General features: G+C 40.9%; 1 long non-coding RNA gene across 2 annotated transcripts in view; it reads right to left on the reverse strand.

Annotated features, from left to right (window-relative positions):
• The window catches only part of LOC120307225, a 34,814-nt gene extending 15,853 nt beyond the window's left edge, over positions 1 to 18,961 (reverse strand). For both annotated transcript variants that reach the window (XR_005556473.1, XR_005556474.1), the window contains exon 1: positions 18,755 to 18,961. This is a non-coding gene — a long non-coding RNA (uncharacterized LOC120307225). The remainder of the gene's footprint in view (positions 1 to 18,754) is intronic.
• Between the last annotated feature and the right edge of the window lie 54 nt (positions 18,962 to 19,015).

The following is a 19,015-nucleotide window of genomic DNA, read 5'->3' on the forward strand; positions in this document are numbered from 1 at the left end:
AATCCCACAGGATCTCAGATTTTGGACACATTCTGTAAATTAGCCCATCTGAGGTATCTTGGTTTAAAAATTGTTGCCCTAAAATACACTGTTTCACCCAGTTAAAAGTTACAGACACAAGAATTATAGTAATATGCAGATTTTGATCATAAAAACAATAGTTTCCTACAAGCAGCTTTTTTTTTTGCTCTGAATTAGAGAACAGAATGGAGAGCAGAGTAACTAATACTCAGTCTGAGCTTAGCTAATAATGTCCAGCTCTCAAATAACAGACCAGACATTTTGCAAACTCACCTTATCTCAGCAGGCAGGGTCTCTTGAAGACTGGTAGCAGAACTGAAGAAACAAATAATGCTGCATAGAAGCCTGAGTTTCAAGGAAACGGTACACATTATTTCCCCCATCTTATTGCTGGACTAATAGTTTAAAGTTGGTAAACTGATTTTTAAGATATTTCTAAAGCAACTGGTGTGAAAAAACAGGACCACGTGTGAAAGTGCAGCACATTCTGGGCAGTCTGCTTTCACCCCGCCACCCTCAAACATGATGGATGAAGCTGTTTGATTGCAGAGCTGAAGTAAGACTCAATGGGTAGAAGACTAATAAAAACAACACTGTTTGAAGAAGCTTTCTGTGATTAATCATACCCCCTAATTTTAGGATTCATATTTATTGCAATACACATATTTGTTCTTCACTCTTCCAACTTGTTGCATTTTATTTTATTTTCATAGTTTTATGGTAGGTATCCTCCTGGTTTTACAAATGGAAGGATAATTCAGAAATACATTAAAGAATAAACTTGGGCCAGCATTATTCATATTAAATACATATTGCATAGAGGGCTGTGATTTTGCAGTGGAAAACAAATTTATGAATTGTTTAGGCATTGTTTTCAAGCTTCCTAGAGAGGGCAAAATGTCAGGCATTCAGCAGTAGGCATCCCAGCAAAATAAATAAACATTCCTTTTTCAGGTGGAGCTTCAAATTAATGTTTTGACAGAATATAAAAGGAACAAGGTTGTTACATTATAATCAGAACGAATCTTTAAAAAAAAAAATTGAGTTCCTGAAAAGCTGTTGATGAGAAGCTGCAGTTTTCAAAGATATGAATGTCTAGTAATCCTTCATACCTCAGCAGGGAGTTTAGGTCCCAAAAATTGTGGCCACATGTGTTATGGCAAGCACTAGAAGCAAAAGGGTCAGAAAAAGAGGTGGCATAAATTTGTCTTTTTTCATTCTTATGTCAGAAAACAGAAAACCAATGGTTTTGAGAAAAAAGAAAAGCTGTTAAGAAAAACATGCTGGGACTCACAGGAAGACAGCAACTACAGGGTAGACTAGATAGAATAGACTTCTGCATCTAGATCAGTGGTTCTCAACCTGTGGGTCAGGACCCCATTTGGGGTCGAACGACCATTTCACAGGGGTCGCCAAACAACGCAGTCCACCATTTTTTCCCCCTTTTCCTTAGCTGTGCTACTCCCTTTTATTCTATTGGCTTTTGAAAGCCAATAGAATAGAGTCTCTTGAATAGAGTCTAATTCTATTGGCTTTCAAAAGCCAATAGGAATTGTCCAGGCTGTCTCTGCCCTGCTCTAGCCCGCCAAAAGTCCCATTCTGTAAACGGTGCTGCATCAGTTGAGTAGTCCTCGACTTACGACCAGTTGAGTAGTCCTCGACTTACGACCAGTTGGGGATCGCGGCATTAAAATTCATTCCATCAGCCTAAAGCAGCTTATTCCAGGTCCTCCAAATAGACAAGGTTTTAACTCAGATTGCAAGACACATGAATCACAAACTAGTCAATCACATTTAAATGGGACTGTCATATACGTATCTCAAAACTCCTGGCAACTATGAGATAAAGCAAAGTTTATGTTCTCTCCCTAAAGGCAATTTTATTAAATCTCGAACCAGAATTGTTGGACCATAACTTCTTTCAGTCCCAAAATTGTCAAGGAACTTGGAGGTTATAATCTAATGTTACCTCAGGATCCAAGTCTAAGAAAGATTGCTTCAGCCTAAAACTCCAAGGAGGTAAATACTTTTCAGGGGCTATAATGGAATGTACGGATGACCTTGGCGAATGAGGGGAATGCCTAGGAAACAACTAGACAAGAGAGGCAGGAGCTTAAAGATCAGAGGAAGAAACTTAAACCTAATTGATTTCAATTGCCACGTAGCTGGGGTATTCTGGGAGTTGAAGTCTACCGTCTTAAAGTTGCCAAGTTTGAAAAATACTGGACTGAAGGTTGCAGCTGGTCTTGGAGGAACATCCCAGAAGTTGGCTCCAACGGAATAGAGAGTGGCACAGGAAAACAACCCACTAACTCTATTAAATGGAATAAATAATGATTCCTTCTGTCAGACTGAATGGCAATTTTGGAGGAGCCTTGGAGCCATAATGCAGCACAGCATCTGCTCCAAAGACCCCATTGATCTTGCTTTTTTTTTTTTTTTTACCCATTTTGATTTAGTCATTTCTCATGAAATTTGATACTTCAGACAGAATATTCATTTTTTCCATTTGGTTATACTGTAATTAAAAATTGTAAAAGATTATGGTGACCTAGAGATTGTCCAGATTTTGGCAGCCTAGTTATATTAGCTCTAGATCCATTTGACACGTTAGGTCTAAAATTAACCTAAAAAGCCATGCAAATTTGTCTACTGGTTTTCTGCTATCCCTTGCAGAAATGCCCAGATTGAACAATCTCTCCCAAACTGCACAGTGACTTTATTCAAACAATAGGTTTAACTTGGTTGCTAAATTAAACTCTTTTTGGAATTGCATAATAACAAGCAAAATTCCCATCAAGTCAAGCCTTGCTGTTGTGGGCTTGCATGGACATACCTACACAGTTGTCTTAATATAATACAGAATAGGTTTGCTATTTTTTTTTCAACTTTCCAGACTAGCCTATAGTGCTGGACTTCCCAAAATGCCCCATCTGAGTATTAATCAGAGTTGACCCTGCTTAGCTTTCAGATTAGTCAGGATTGGCTAGTGTGGTAGAATAACAATTCCCTGCCCTATGAATATAGGAGGCAAAAGCTAAAACAAAAAAATGTATTCAGCAACCATTGGTAGATCTGAATCTGGGTGTTTCTAAATTTGCTGTTTCCTATAAACATCCAGGATACTAGAAAACCAATCCTATTTCTGTAAAGGTCACTGGCATCTTAGTAGAGTTCTTTGTATCTTTTGAAGAGAAGTTTAAAAAAAAAAACTAATATAGGAACAAAAGGTTTTACTTAGCAAAGGGCCAGTAGCTTCTCATCACAGGTTTTGATTAGTTAATTTTCCTGCCATAACAACTTCAGAAGAGAATTTTAAAGGAACAAAACCTGATAAACGGTAAACAGTTACTGACTTGCAGTAGGAATGAGCTGTTCTATTTATGCAATTATAACTGCACCTCTATAAAGAAAGCAATTCTATCTTCTGTCAAGAGAGCTCAAAATAAATAAGATTATGCCCAGGTTCTTCTATTTTCACACAGCTTCAGTTTCCAGACTGCCCCAGCTGCATCCTGTGCTCAAGCAAACTTCAAAGGCTATAAGGCGATGCAATCCTATACATGCACTTCTAGAAAATAAGTCCCCTTGAGCAATGCAACCACAAAACATTCCTTTTTTGGTAAATTTTATAGAAAGAGTTCCGCTTGATGAAGTTGATCAGCAATGTAAATTTACTTCAATATGAGACACTTAAGCATTATTTCTATTAATATACAGTACAACTGCATCCCATTTCTCTATGTTTTAAATGGAGAAATGCATCGGAAAAATTAAAAGTGTAGATATTACATGTTGATTCACATATTGGTTCAAAAGCTAAAAATTAGATGGATTTGTATTAAAATGATAAGAAAACTGACTTTCCCCATTTCTAGTAATTGTCCCACTTTTTCTCAAAAGAAAATTACTGGTGATACTCGATTATTCTAGTTTTGCGACACTGCAGGTAATACTTGACACTTACAACCATTCATTTGGTGACCAGTCAAAGTTATAATGGCACTGAAAAAGGTGACTTATGACTGGTCCTCACACTTACAACAGTCACAACATTCCCCGTCACACTTTCAAAATTCAGGCACTTGGTAACTAGCATGTACTGATGATAATGACAGCATTCAAAGGTCACATGAATCATCATTTGTGATCTTCCCAGCCAGCTTCTGACAAGCAAAGTCAAGGGGGGAAGCCATATTCACTTAATGATTGTCTAATTCAGTGTTTCCCAAACTTGACAATTTTAAGGCATGAGGACTTCAACTCTCAGAATTCCACAGCCAGCAACGCTGGCTGTGGAATTTTGGGAGTTGAAGTCCACATGCCTTAAAATTGTCAAGTTTGGGAAACACTGGTCTAATTCATTTAACTACTGCAGTGATTCGCTCAACAACTATGGCAAAAAAGGTCACAAAATCGTGCACGACTCACTTAACAACCAGTGTGTGTAGCAATGGAAATTCTGAGTCCAGTTGTGATCATAATCAAGAATGATCTGTAATGTGATACTGTATGAAGCATAATACTATATGATACTGTATGAAGAAAAACGTATGAAGAATGTTTGCAGGAATTGTGTATGGCTAGTCTAGAGAAAAGAAGGACTAGGGGTGACATGACCGCGGTGTTCCAATATTAGAGGGGCTGCCACAAAGAAGAGGGGAGGGGTCAATCTATTTTCCAAAGCATCAGAACATGAGACAAGAAACAATGGATGGAAACTAATCAACGAGTGAAGTAACCTAGAATTAAGAAAAAAATTCCTAACAGTGAGAACAATTAACCTGTGGAATGACTTGCCTTCAGAAGTGGTGGGTGCTGGAGAGTTTTAAGAAGAGACTGGATAACCACTTATCTGGAATGGTATGGAGTCTCCTGCTTAAGTAGGGGCTTGGATTAGATAGCCTTCAAGGTCCCTTCCAACTCTGTTATTCTGTGTATCTGTGCTGGGAGGGAGACTTAAAAAGTCAAGACAATGTCCATGGCCACATGACTGAACCCTCACCTCTTTTTTAGTGCAAGGCAAATGTTTCAAAAGGGTGGATTTCTGTTTTTGCAGATAACATCTTAATTTTTTGATCATCCTATGGATGCCCTTGCTGCACACTACACTGAAATATACATTACATCCATATTTCTCGTAAGCCCGTGGCAACCTTCGTAAGTTTGTAATTGTTCAGCCTCAAGAACAGAGATTAACTGAAAGGCAGAAAGAAATCTGATTTTTGATTCGTGGTTGAAGTTATATCACAAAAACTATGGGATTACAATTAGTTACCCATATAGAGACTATACGATGAGTCTCCATATAAGTAACTAATTGTAATTAATCTAATTGGGCATAACAAGATCCTTAGCAGTAGTGGCTAGATAAACTTCATGCCCCTATTAATTTGGATTACTGTTTTATATAACCCAGCCAGCATGGGCAATAATCCAAAATATTTGCTGAGCCTCAGTATTCTTGTTTCTTGGAGTTTCAACTTTGCATTGTGCAAAAGCTTATCAAATGACCTTGTTCCTGTTGTTACTTTTCAGTCTGAGCAACATCTTGAGGTTCTCATGAGATTAAGTTGGAAGGGAATTCCCATGTACACTTTAAGCTTCTTGGAGGGGAAGTGGGAGAGAAATATAATGGAGATAAAAATTCAACCACTGGATTGGTTCAGCATTTTAGGATCTTGCCACTTTTGTCAAAATATTGAAAGTCGTGTAGCAATGTTGTGCTGCAAACTCTACACTTTTGAGTATTCAGTGGATATCACATGTAGAAAAGGGATAAGGCTTGTGTTGTAACACCATTGTCACATCTCTCTGAGTACTCCTGTGCGCCCCCCCCAAGAATCACTGGACTGGCTTTTACTAATAGTGTAATCAGTAGGCAGCAGTAACACAAACGTGGTAGGATCAATCATAACACAAATGGCATGAATTATGCAATGCATGCCATTTGCGTGATGACACTATGATGTACATGACATCGTTTGTTATGCCCAGCTGTATCTTCCTCCACTATTTTCTTTTATCCCTCTCCCATGACTTCTGGCAAATAAATGGGTGTCTTGCACTTTTTATTTTGCTTCTAGCTAGAGCCCAAAGCTGCTGCTCTGCGTAATTCAACTTCTCATTTGCAGAGCAATTCTGTAGGTTGCTTTGCTACTTGTTTACACAGCCATATGGTTTGTTCATTTCAGCTAATATGAAACAGAAGCTTCCATTGTGATTCAGATCAGGAACTTCTGGATTGACAGTACATCTTCCAAGTCAGATAATAGAAGTGAATATTTTTGCTAGTTATATGATAGCAATTGTATAATTAAAAAAAAAAACAAATCTGTGCAGAAATGAGGCAGAATCTTAGTTGCAAACATGGGACAAAAATCAAATATCCAGATTTTGTTTTCTTTAAAAATATTTTCATTACTTCTACCTGAATTTTGGAAATGTAGCATGTCTATAATGGTTTGACCTCCAGCCTCTTGGTGATACTAACAGCTTTCATGTCAGCTTCAGACAAAGAACTTGTCCTTATGTATGCATTAATGTATATTCCTCCAGTTCTTGAGTTAGCAAAAAAATCCAAAACATGCTGACGTAAATTGTTCTGTTGTGATGGCCAAGCCCTACTCTGTCTAAATGATCAGGCAGGAGACTGATGCTGTTCTTAGTTCAATGCAGGCCAATTTATGGGCAACAACTGATGGATTTCCTGGATGCATATCCCTTCTTGCCCATTATCGCTTGCCTATGGAGAAAACAATTACTAATTGCTATCCTTATCTTGAGTGAATGTGGGTGAGTGTCTAAGATAGAAGCTTTCAAGTAGCTTTGGCAATAAGTCACTTATTTGCTAACTTATCACTTGGCCTTTTTTTAAAAAAAGAGGCCTATCATTTTTTAAAACCAGGGCTTTTCAACTGGTGGTATGTGACCGTCCTAGTGAAGTGGTAGCAGGGAGGGGGGAGAAGAATGAGCTGAAGTGGCGGCAGCGCCGCACAAGCCTGAGTGAGAGACAACTGGAGCTGCAGGGCTGTCAAGATTCGGCAGAAGCCCCAGGATCAGTGCTGGGCTCCAGCTGATTGGCGCTTTTGGAAGCTGGAGGTACCCTGAAGTGAAAAGGAAGAGGGGGGGAGAGAGGAGAGGATATAAAAAGAGGTTTTGGAGGGAAAGGGCCAGTGAGGGGCTGCCCCCACCCCACACCATAGGCACGTGAAGAGGAGGCGGCGTGCACCCAGCATCCCTGCTGACAGTCCCTGCTGACCGCTGAGAAAGAAAAAAGGCAAGAGAAGTGCTTCCCTTTCCCCCAGGACACCAGCCCTCATGCACTCACTGCCTTCTCCGTGCATCCCCAGGAAGCAGGCCAGAGATGGCGGGGGGAGCTCACTGGCTCCAGGGCTGCCCAGTGGATCTAAGGCAGAGCACGTTCCGGCTTTGATGGCCCCCACCAATAGATCAGTGCTACTCCCACTCCTGACCTAGCCTCGCAACCACCAGGTTTTTCTTTCATTGGGACTGCCCCTGGTTGTGTGGGATAGCGATGGCTGGCAGCAGCATGGCCACCGGCAGTGCTGGCAGTCAGTGCCCCTCCTGTCATCCCTTCCTTAGCATGGAGGAAGGAAAGAGATGACAATGAGAAGGGAGGGAGGGAGGGAGGAAAGGAAGGAAGGAAGGAAGGAAGGAAGGAAGGAAGGAAGGAAGGAAGGAAGGAAGGAAGGAAGGAGCTGGGAAAGGGGCTGCCTTTTGAGCACTTCACAGTTTCATTTTTTTAAAAAAAACAAGTTTTATTGTTTTTTTTTCATTTTACAAACAAGTGCTTAAGAAACAACGTGGTGGCTGGGCAATCAATTGTCCACAAAACAAAGTCATCTTATAAAGTTCAGATTAAGTCATTAAAAACCTCCTCTCTTTTCCCTCTAATAACATATTATATTCAAATTGATATATTTTAATACAACTAAATCAATCATAACAATCCTCAATAATCTTTCATCTAAATAAATCCACAAATCCAGATCCTGTGTTAAGTTTGACTATTTCACTTGCTATGTTCCATATTTCTAATCTAGATACCTAGTTAACACTTCGGGGGTCTTCCCATAACTTTTTTCCTTAACATATTCAATAAACATTTATTAATATCATTTCTTCTTTTTTCCTATTCCTCTTCCATTACAAAATGACTATCAGTTCTAATAAGAAAAGAAAATATTAGTTCAAATCAGAAAGGAAAAAAAAGAACAAAGAAGAAAAAACAGAAACAAAGCAAAAAAAAGAAAAGAGAAAAAATACCTTTCTATTTCTATTATTCTTTATAATCTAACAATCAATCCCTCAATATCTGTATCAAGTTTCTTTAATGTCCTCCCAAAGTTACTATATCCAAAACATATTAATACATAGACAAAACAATTTGTTATTAAGTTTAAACCTTTAATTAATTTTTATTCAATCTAACCTCTTATTTAACTGTCTTAAGCCCTAACTTAATCCATATCTAATAAGCCTTTTAAACCCATTAGATAAAACCTTAAGTCACATTCTTAAATCTTATTCTAGCTTTCCTTTTATGCCAAACCGGTTTCCATAACAAGGCCTCTTATATCAATGAACAAGTCACTCTTTATGCCTTGTAGTATCCTTTGAATCAAACAAAGACGTCCTCTTTTCTGTTTTAGAAACCTAGCTCCTTTGTAAGTAATCCCTTATTGTTTTGAAAATCTCCATGTTTGAAACTGTTGAATAGCCTGCTCAATTATGTCCAACTTTGTAGATGATAGTTGTTTATCCAAGCTACCATAGTTCTCAGTTCGCTGGGCTTGTCTGTCCATTTCTGTTGGTTTTAAGGTTGTAAGTGGTTTAATTGCAATCCTTTTTAGTTCCTTGGAGATCTCATCAGCATGCATATGAAATAGGATGGAATCTTCTTTACCTTTAGTTAATCCTGCTTCTGTTTTTTTTTGGCCTATAGAGTGCTCAGATAAGGTCTGGGAGTCAATTTGTAGATTCAAAACAGAATTTCTGTTTTTTATTTCCATAGTAAATTCTTTTATTTGCGAACATATTTCATCAATAGTTTTGTAAAGTTTTTGCAGTATAAGTTTATAGTCAAGTTGAACCAAGGGTTGCTCCATTTCAAAAATAATTAGAAACAGTCTGTATCATTTAGTAGAGGCTATGTTCAGAAAACATTTAATCAATATCCACCCCCATCAGTACAGCTGTTAATTTTCTTTGTATTTTCCCTTTTATGGTAATCTGAAAGTCAAGGTCAGTCTGATCATCAGAAAAAAAGAGAAAGTTGCAATTTTGACTTTTTTCACAAGGTGTCCTCAGTACAATGTAAAATCTTCTCCCATAGACCAGGAATCTCATAAACAAGATCAGGAAACACAGAAAAAAAAAGGAGAATTCAAGTCCAACAGCAGATTCAATATTAAAAAGTTTTCCAAGACCCCAAAGTGAAGAAAAACAAAATAAAAATAGAGAAAAAAAGTCACTTTAAATTAATTCAATCCATAAGCTTCTTTTTCCCACACTCACCAACGCCGCCTTCTCAGAGCAGAGAAATGATTTCAAGAGTGCTTTTTACAGGCACAAAAAAAGGAGAACCAAGAGAGAAAAGGGAAAAAGTCTCACCCGGCTCAACCACGGTGGTTCCTGTGCTTAGATGTTCTTCTGACTTCTGGTTACAGCGGCAAGGTGAACGGCCATTTTACTGGCCGTTCTTTCCACTGTCGGCCCTTGGCCGCTCTCCCAAGGACGACGAGGACCTCCTCACCAGTAGCCGCCCCTCCAAGGCGGCTTTTCGACCCGATTAAGGGTCTACCGGCAGCGGAGAATCAGCTGGCGAAGAGAGCAGTCTCATTGCACAGCTGCGAGCGCTGCGATCCGGAACCGGAAGTCACAGTTTCATTTTTTTTAAGCTGCCCGAGGGTCCAGGCAGAGGTTTCCCATTTTGAGCCCTCCCTTACCTCCTTCCCATCATTGCCTCTGTGCCTGAAGGGCCTCTGAATGGCTCTCTGCTCGCCTCTGTTTGTGTGCGCGTGGGGGACGTCTCACTCCTTGCAGCCCCACACTGTGGCATTGGGGAGGAAAAGAATAGGAGAGACAAGAGAAGCTGTGATGGGAGCTTCTTGCAGCCTTCCAGGGGGCTTGGGGCCGGAGCTGAGGGGGCAGGGTGCAATGCAAACAGCGGCACACTGAGAAAAAGCAATAAATACTCCAAAAAACCAGTTTTCATTAGTTTGCAGTGTGCCATTGCAGAAGGTCTCTGTTGAGGGCGCAGGGCTGCAAGGGGTGACCCCCCCCACCCATGCATGCACACACACAAATACGTGCACACTGCTGAGAAGGAGTTTTATGTGGCTCTATGTTTTACTATTTTTTTTTTGGGAGATAAGGGGGAGGCGTCATTTCCTATACAAGTTCAGCTTGGGTTAAAAATGTTTGCATGTAGCACTTACGCTATAACAAACCAGACTACAAAACTAAAGTCAAATTATACTACAAAATAAGCAGAACAAAGCAAGACAATATACTGTGGGAAGAATCCAGAGAAAGAAATATTTGGGGGAATATTAAAAAGGCAGAATATATTTCTCCAAAGGAATAATGGAGGAGATCTTTAAAAAAGCAGAAACTTCTCCGTCTCCCCAGCCAGAAAACTCAGCAGAAACCAGCTTTTAGAAATGCAGTTGTAATAATCCATTCAGGAAGGTTGGAGCCAGGAAGCTAGAAGCTGATGGGATTAGAAAGTCAAAGATCCCTAGAATCAACAAACCCTCACACCAAAAAATCCAACACAGGACATAGTCATCAACCACACCCCCAGGGAAGCGGGATATGACCTTTGGGACATAATAAGATTAACCCACCACCATCAGAAAGGCACACTCAAACTCAGGTTAAAGTTCATGTCACAGGAACAACTCCAAACAAAAGTTCAAGAAGGTATAAAAACCTACCTCTCCCTACTACATGTGGTCAGTTTTCCCAGAGCCACTCTTCTGTCTGGCTCTGTCCTTCAATAAACTCCAACCTTCTTTCTAAAGCAGTCTCCATTTTGTTTATTCTGGTTTGGACTGGACCCTGATGAAGATTTTTCTTTCAACAGCAGAAACAGTGACAAATATACTGTATAATGTGCTAATTTGGGGCAGGAATTTCAGGGTAAGAAAACAAAGGAAGCATTTCAAAGTAGGACAAACAAAGATCAGATGGATGTTTCAATCTTCTTTGGCAGGATTTTTCAACCTTGGCAACTTTAAGTTATGTGGAGTTCAACTCTCAAAATTCCCCAGCTAGCTTTGATAAAATTCACTTAAGTAATTTGGGGAAAGAAAGTTCAAACTATTCATAGAACTCCAGTATAAAAAGGTCATAAGTAAACAAAGGCTATAGTTTTAGCTTTTTAGTTATTTAATTTGTATGATTTTTCTTTATTCCAACTCCTTTTTTCTGGGATTAAACCTGATTCAAGTAATTCAGTGCAAATTTTCCTTCTTTAATCATGCATTGCTATCAGGGGATTGTCAAACAAGTCTCTTCCTAATTTAAATTGACCTTCTGAGCTACTGCTCTATCCAAAGAGCTTTAGCCCTATGCCCTAAATACAGAGATAGTGGCCTTTCAACAGGCAATTAGATGCTCTTTCAAAAAAAGTGATAAACTTCTGTATAGAAGAAGCAGTATAAGACATAGCATACAGCAAGACTTATGTAAGGAGAAAGGGGGAAAACTATAGAATTTTAAAACTGGAATACCTAAAAGTAAAACTGAGTTGCAACCACAACGGACCGTGATATCAGTAGGACAGTGGTGGCGAACCTATGGCACAGGTGCCAGAGGCGGCACTCAGAGCACTCACTGGCATGCTGTCGCCCCAGTCCTAGGCCTTCAGCTGGGTTTTATAAAACCTTTTCACTTTAGGCCTCCTCCGCCATGTACAAAAAAAAAGGTTCAGTCAATCAGTCAATTTCAACTTCTCATGGGAAAAAAAAATCTTGCAAAGTTGGAATTGATTGATTGAATTTTTTAGTCCCACCCAGTCTGCCATTACCATTGCAGCCACACCCAGCCAATGGCCATGCCCAGCCAATGGGCCACACCCAGCCAATGGGCCACACCCACCGGGCACCTGACGATGCATTAGTGGGTTTTGGATTGCAATTTGGGCACTCAGTCTCTAAAAGGTTCGCCATCACTGCAGTAGGAGGTGTCCTTTAAAAATGTTTGGAGAAGCATCTTCACGCCACAGTGAGCAAGATGTGAATATCAACTCTAACCCACTGTGTCTCCTTACAAGCAAACTTTCAAAGTAGTGGTGCATCTTTTAGCACAAAAGAAAATTGACCTACAACCAGCCTATGAACCCTTCAGAATCCAAATCAACCACACAACCAACCAGAACAGCACCAACTCTCAACCAAGCCACGCAAGCCCTTCACCACCAGCAGTTCACCTCCAAGATGTAACCTCCCCATCACAAGACCCTCATTTGACACCCCCCCACCTGAAGCCCTTATAAACAAAAGAACACTGACATTGACATCCTCTAAACTTCGCTGAAGATGTTACATAGCCTGGTAATGAAACGCTTGGAAACCAACCCACAAGCTTGACGAACAAACCTTCACCCTCACAACAGAAAATCTGTGGGGTTTATTTAATGTAGTAGATACTACATGACCACTGCAAGGAATGGAAACATCAAAATAGAAACTGATGACGAAGAGATAGAATGCATAGAAATTCACTTTCTTAGGTCGCAGATTACTCAAAGCGGTGAATGCAGCTCAGAAATAAAACAACAGATTGCACTAGACTAGGTCATACAGCAATGATGAACATGAGGTGAATACGGACAAGCAAGAATATTGGCCAGGCAACCAAATGTAGATTAGTCTGCTATATTGAGCTCCCCATAGTTACCTATGGTTGTGAAAGTTGGACTTTAAAAAAGAGAAGAAAATCGACTCATTTGAGCTGTGGTGCTGGAGAAGAGTCCTGGGTATTCCTTGGACAGCAAAGGTGACCAACAAGCAAGTACTGGAGTGCATAACATCACATATGTATCACTGGAAGGAAAAAATCACAAAACTACATCTCACTTACACTGGCCATGTCCTGCGAGGAAATTCACTAGAGAAAGCAATTATGTTTGGAAGAGTTAGTGGCAAAAGAAAAACAGGCTGCCAAGGAAAACAGTGGCTGGACACCATTAAAGCTGACACCAGCCAGAGCATAGAGCAACTCAAAGAAGTATGCAAGATTGGAAGACATGGAGAGACCTGGCCCATAGCATCGCCAAGAGTCGAAACCAGCTGAATGGATAACATCATCATCAGAGGCTAAGAGAAAAACATATTTCTCATGTCTAGATAACCAAGATAATGTTTCTGCTAAAAAACAAGAATTTTTAAAATAATAATAATAATAATAACAACAACAACAACAACAAACTGATTACAAGCAGCGGCATGACAAAGTAGCAACAATGGTGCATTGGAAGATCTGCAAAAAATATCATTTGCCTGTAAGCAAAAACTTGTGGGATCATAAAATAGAGAAAGTCATAGAAAATGATAAAATTAAACTGCTCTGGGACTTCAGAATTCAAACAGACAAGCACCTGCAACATAACACCCCAGACTTAACAATTGTCGATAAGAAAGACCAAAAAGTCTGGATAGTGGACGTGGCAGTGCCTGGAGATAGCAGAATAGAAGAGAAAGAACTGGAGAAGATAACAAAATACAACGACCTACAAATAGAAATAGACAGACTGTGGCAAAAGCAAGCAAGGGTAGTACCAATAGTCATAGGCTCCTTGGGTGCAATCCCAAAACAACTGGAGCACCACTTGAACACCATTGGCATTGACAAATTTGCTATTAGTCAATTGCAAAAGGCGGCCTTATTAGGAACTGCTTCCATCCTGCGACTATATCTGTAATACCATCAAACATCCACATCTGCCTATCCCAGGTCCTGGGTAAGGACTCGATAGGTAGACAAAATGCCAAATCCAGTCTGAACATCTGGCTGACTGTGCGATGATCGATAATAATAATAATAATAATAATAATAATAATAATAATAATAATAATAATAATAGTAGTAGTAATGAAGTTGGAAGGGACCTTGGAGGTCATCAATTCCAACCCCCTGCTCAGGCAGGAAACCCTATACCATTTCAGACAAATGGCTGTCCAGTCTCTTCTTAAAAACTTCCAGTGTTGGAGCATTCACTGCTTCTGGAGGCAGGTTGTTCCACTGGTTAATTTTTCTAACTGTCAGGAAGTTTCTCCTTAGTTCTAGGTTGCTTCTCTCCTTGATTAGTTTCCATCTGTTGCTTCTTGTCCTGTCTTCAGGCGCCTTGGAAAATAGCATGACTCCCTCTTCTTTGTGGCAGCCTCTGAGATATTGGAACACTGCTATCATGTCCCCCCTCGTACTTATCTTCATTAAACTAGACACACCCAATTCCAGCAGCCTTTCCTTATATCAGTGGTGGTGAACCTATGACATAGGTGCCAGAGGCGGCACTCGGAGTCCTCTCTGTGGGCACATGTGCCGTTGCCCCAGCCTTGCCTCCCCCTGCGACCCCCTCACCAGCAGCCCCCCTGGAGAAGAGTCGCCCCCAAGTGTGGCCCACATGCAGCAGCTCAGCCAAGGACATGGCAGCCAGGCAGCATAGACAAGACTCTGCCTTCACGCCCCATCGGGCACAGTTGATGCTGCAGGGTGCAGGGAGAGGGCATGGCCGCCATGGCACTGCTGGGCTGCCTGGGCGATCTGCGGCGGGCCCTGGAGGCGGTGAGTGGTCCTGCGGGCAGGCAGGGTGGGGGCGGGGCAGGCGGTGGAGCAGGGGCAGGGCCAGTTTTTGGGCACTCGGTCTCTAAAAGGTTCACCATCACTGCCTTATATGCTTTAGCCTCCAGCCCCCTAATCATCTTTGTTGCTCTTCTCTGTACTTTTTCTAGAGTCTCAACTTCTTTTTTACATTGTGGTGATCAAAACTGGATGCAGTATTCCAAGTGTGGCCTTACCAAGGCATTATAAAGTGGTATTAATACTTCACGTGATCTTCATTCTATCCCTCTGTTAATGCAGCCTAGCACTGTGTTGGCCTTTTTGGCAGCTGCAGCACACTGCTGGCTCATATTTAAATGATTGTCCACTAGGACTCTGAGGTCCCTCTTAGCAGGATATTCTAAAAAAATATGGCCAATATATCAGAGTTCATAAGGTGAACAAAAGATGGGATGTTCATTTTTTTTTCAACCATCCATACCCAGCCCTGCCCCAGCTTTGCCCTTTCTTGTACAGATTCACTGGTGGTCTACAGCTTCTTTAAAACTTCCCCATAGTTCTATTTATCAAACTGATTGCTGAGATTATGATTTTTTTATGCTTGGAAAAACTAGCAAAATAGCCTCCGTGAACACTTCAACCGACATCTGTTTTTATTGACAAACTTATTTATTACTTTCCTGGGGCTTATATGCCACTCCCACCCAACAGGAATGTAAACAGTTTACATTCCCCTTGATAGTAAAAGCATTAAAACACAATAACATTATAAAAAATGAAATAATAATATAAAGTAATAACTTTTATTATTTTTTTATAATAAAAAAACCCATAAAGCCTGGCATTCTCTCACCAATCCCAGCAATTCCCTTAACCTGCATGTTTTACTGGGAAATAAAAGGGGGGAAATGATAAGAAGGATATATAGTCTGTTGTGCCATCTCTTGGCACTGTAATGTTGAAGCCTGTGACTAGGAAGATCAGCTCTTCCTCTGCCTCCTCCTTTGTGGGGAGAGAGACCAATGTGTTGCTCCTTTGAGATAGGCCAGATTAGGAAACAGACAACACAAGGGTTAGAGGAATGTTACTTTATTTTATAATAACAGAACTGAAAATCTACTAAACAAGCACAAAATGAAGTTTCTAAAGATGTTTTGCTCTTCTCTTCCCTTTTCCCAAGACTGAGTTGAAACACTTGTAACACTTCTTGTTTCCAATACTACAGATGCATTTTCTGAGTGATGTTTTTTGTTTTAGGTTCCTTCCCTTTTCTGAATATGTGCCATAGGAAGGAGATTATTATTTGATACATTAATATGTGATAGAATATTGATATATTTGCATGGTAGACAGGACAGGACAGTGCAGAGAGTGGTAAAGATGGCAGAAAAGATTATTGGTTGTTCACTCCCTTCTATCCAGGACACAGCATATAAGCCAGTGGTGGCGAACCTATGGCACGGGTGCCAGAGGCGGCACTTGGAGCCCTCTCTGTGGGCACATGTGCCGTTGCCCCAGCCTTGCCTCCCCCGTGACCCCCTCCTCTCCAGCAGCCCCCCTGAAGGAGAATCACCCCTGAGTGTGGCCCACGCGGAGCAGCGCAGCCAAGGACATGGCAGCCAGGCAGCGTAGGCAAGACTCTGCTCTCACACCCCATCGTGCACAGTTGATGCTGCAGGGCGCGGGCAGAGGGCGTGACCACCATAGCACTGCTGGGCTGCCTGGGTGATCTGCGGCGGGCTCTGGAGGCAGTGAGTGGCCCTGCAGACAGGCAGGGCGGAAGATGGGGGGACGGAGTGGGGCGGGGCAGGGGGTGAAGTGGGGGCAGGGCCAGTTTTTGGGCACTTGGTCTCTAAAAGGTTCGCCCTCACTGATATAAGCGATCTTGAACAGGGTCCGCAGGATTGTCTGGGACACTACGTATTCACTTCATGACCTGTTTTCCTTGTTACTTTCTGAAAGGAGGCTTTGTGGTATCTGAAGCACAACATCGAGATTCAATCAGAGTTTTGTTCCATATAGTATCAACTTTGTGAACTCTCAAGTTTCCTCTTTCCACTATGTATTCAAGATGGACAATGATTAATATTGTGTGTGTGTGTGTGTGTGTGTGTGTGTGTGTGTGTGTGTATATATATATATATATATATATATATATATATATATATATATATATATATATCATGTGCATATGTGTGTTATGTATGTATATGGGTAGATATATACTTTGTTTTGAGAGCAGGCAACAGAATTTCATTTTTAATGTGAGCCAGTGTGCTCACAGTAAAAAAATGACAATAAAAGTTATCTTATCTTGTATGTGAAAGTGCAGTTTTAATAAACTTGTATTTCTGAGCAATGTCAGCTTATCTGATCAGTTGGATAAATTAATTACTGAAAAGAACATTTTGATAGATTAAGAGGTTTCCAAAATTTTACACTAAATACAACATTAATACATTATGTGTAATATAGGTATGCATATTCAGCCTAGAGGGAAATTATTAATGCCATTTCGTAGAACTCTGTCAGTGCCTTAATGTTCTGGATGAAATGATTGACAGGATGACTATCAAATTTGCAAATGACACGAAACAAGGAGAGGCTAACATTCTGGAAGAGAAAGAGAAAATCCCAAATGATCTAAATAGGCTTCAGCAGCAGGATGATACAACAGGATGAAATCTAAGAGAGAAACGTAAAATGCTCCATCTGGGGATAAAAAGAAAATGAAAAGTGCAAGGATTGAAGAGACCTGGTTTGGAAACAGTACAGGTAGTCTTCAGATTACAATGACAATTGGACTAGGATTGCCATCAGTAAACTATGTGGTTGTAAAGCATGGCATCACATGACTGCATTGCTTAGCAGCAATCATGGCAATTCTGGTACCATTGTAAACAGAATACACAGGGATTTTTAACCAGGAAGCAGTGGGAATCCTATGTAAGGAGCATGGGGCTGCCATGGGGGGTGGGGGAGACCTGGGAAGCCCAGCACTAGGCTTATGTAAGCCCAGGGGATTTACTGGAGTAATCTGCGACCTTCTCTGCTGGCTTCCCCTTTGACTTATGGGGATGATAATCATGTGACCATGGAGCATTACAACCATCATAAGTGCAAGCTGCTGGCCAAACACCCAAATCACGGTCATATGACTATGGGGGTGGTGGCATGGCCAGAATTTTGAGGAGCAGTTGTAAGTACCACTCATTCAGCATCACTGCAGCTTCAAGCAGTTGCTGAATGAGTGATGGTCAGTAAGCAAGGGCTACTATTGTAGGAGAAAATGATCTGGATACAGTGGTGGGATTCAGCTGGTTCGCACCACTTGGGCAGAACCGGAAGCTAATTTTTTGTTGCTCAGGCCCAGACTGGACTTCCGGAAGCGGCATCCACACGGAGAGCCGGTTGTTCGCATATTTGAATCCCACCACTATCTGGATGTTCCAACCAATCACAGACTGAATATAAGCCAACAATGTGATATATCTTCTAAAAAGGCAAATGCTATTTGGGGACATATTAAAAATAAATCAGAATAAGTAGAAAGTAATTATCCCACTCTTTTTATCCTTGGTCAGAACTCACTAGGAATATTCAGTTCTAAGCACCACAATCTAAAAAAAAAAAAAAAAATTGGGAACCTGGATCCAATTTAGAGCATGGCTATCAATCTGAGGAGGCAGCTGGTTGCGTTTAGTTTGCAGAAGGGAAAACTGAGCAGAGATACGACAGCAGTCTTCAATATTTAACGGTATTGTTAAATTACACTGTTCTCCTTTTCCTTTTTTGAAATAAAAAGTATGATGGATTAAGAGCAGCAAAGCTACCTAACGTGGAAAATAAATCTCTGAATATTACACAGCAAAATATGTCAAGGTAAAAAAGAAAGAAACCTTCGCTTTCTTACGTTTACCTTTTTCTCATTGGACAAAGCTGCGACCCGTGATTGCCTTGGCTTCTCTATCATATCGGCCCTTAATAGCCGGGACTCAGATCTGCGGCAGCGAGGGAGGTTGTTTTCCCCTCTCTCTCCCCCCTCTCTACACCACGAGGGGGCGCTGTGCTCTGCTCCGCGATCGCTATACTCCGGAAGACGGCGCTCCTCTTCTCACTGTAGAATTTTTCTCTCCCGCTCGTATGGCAGGAAAAGGCGGAGATTGAGGATAGGTAGCCA

This window comes from Crotalus tigris, unplaced genomic scaffold, assembly GCF_016545835.1.
Source record: "Crotalus tigris isolate CLP2741 ecotype Arizona unplaced genomic scaffold, ASM1654583v1 scf7180000017771.5222438, whole genome shotgun sequence".
Taxonomy (NCBI): domain Eukaryota; kingdom Metazoa; phylum Chordata; class Lepidosauria; order Squamata; family Viperidae; genus Crotalus; species Crotalus tigris.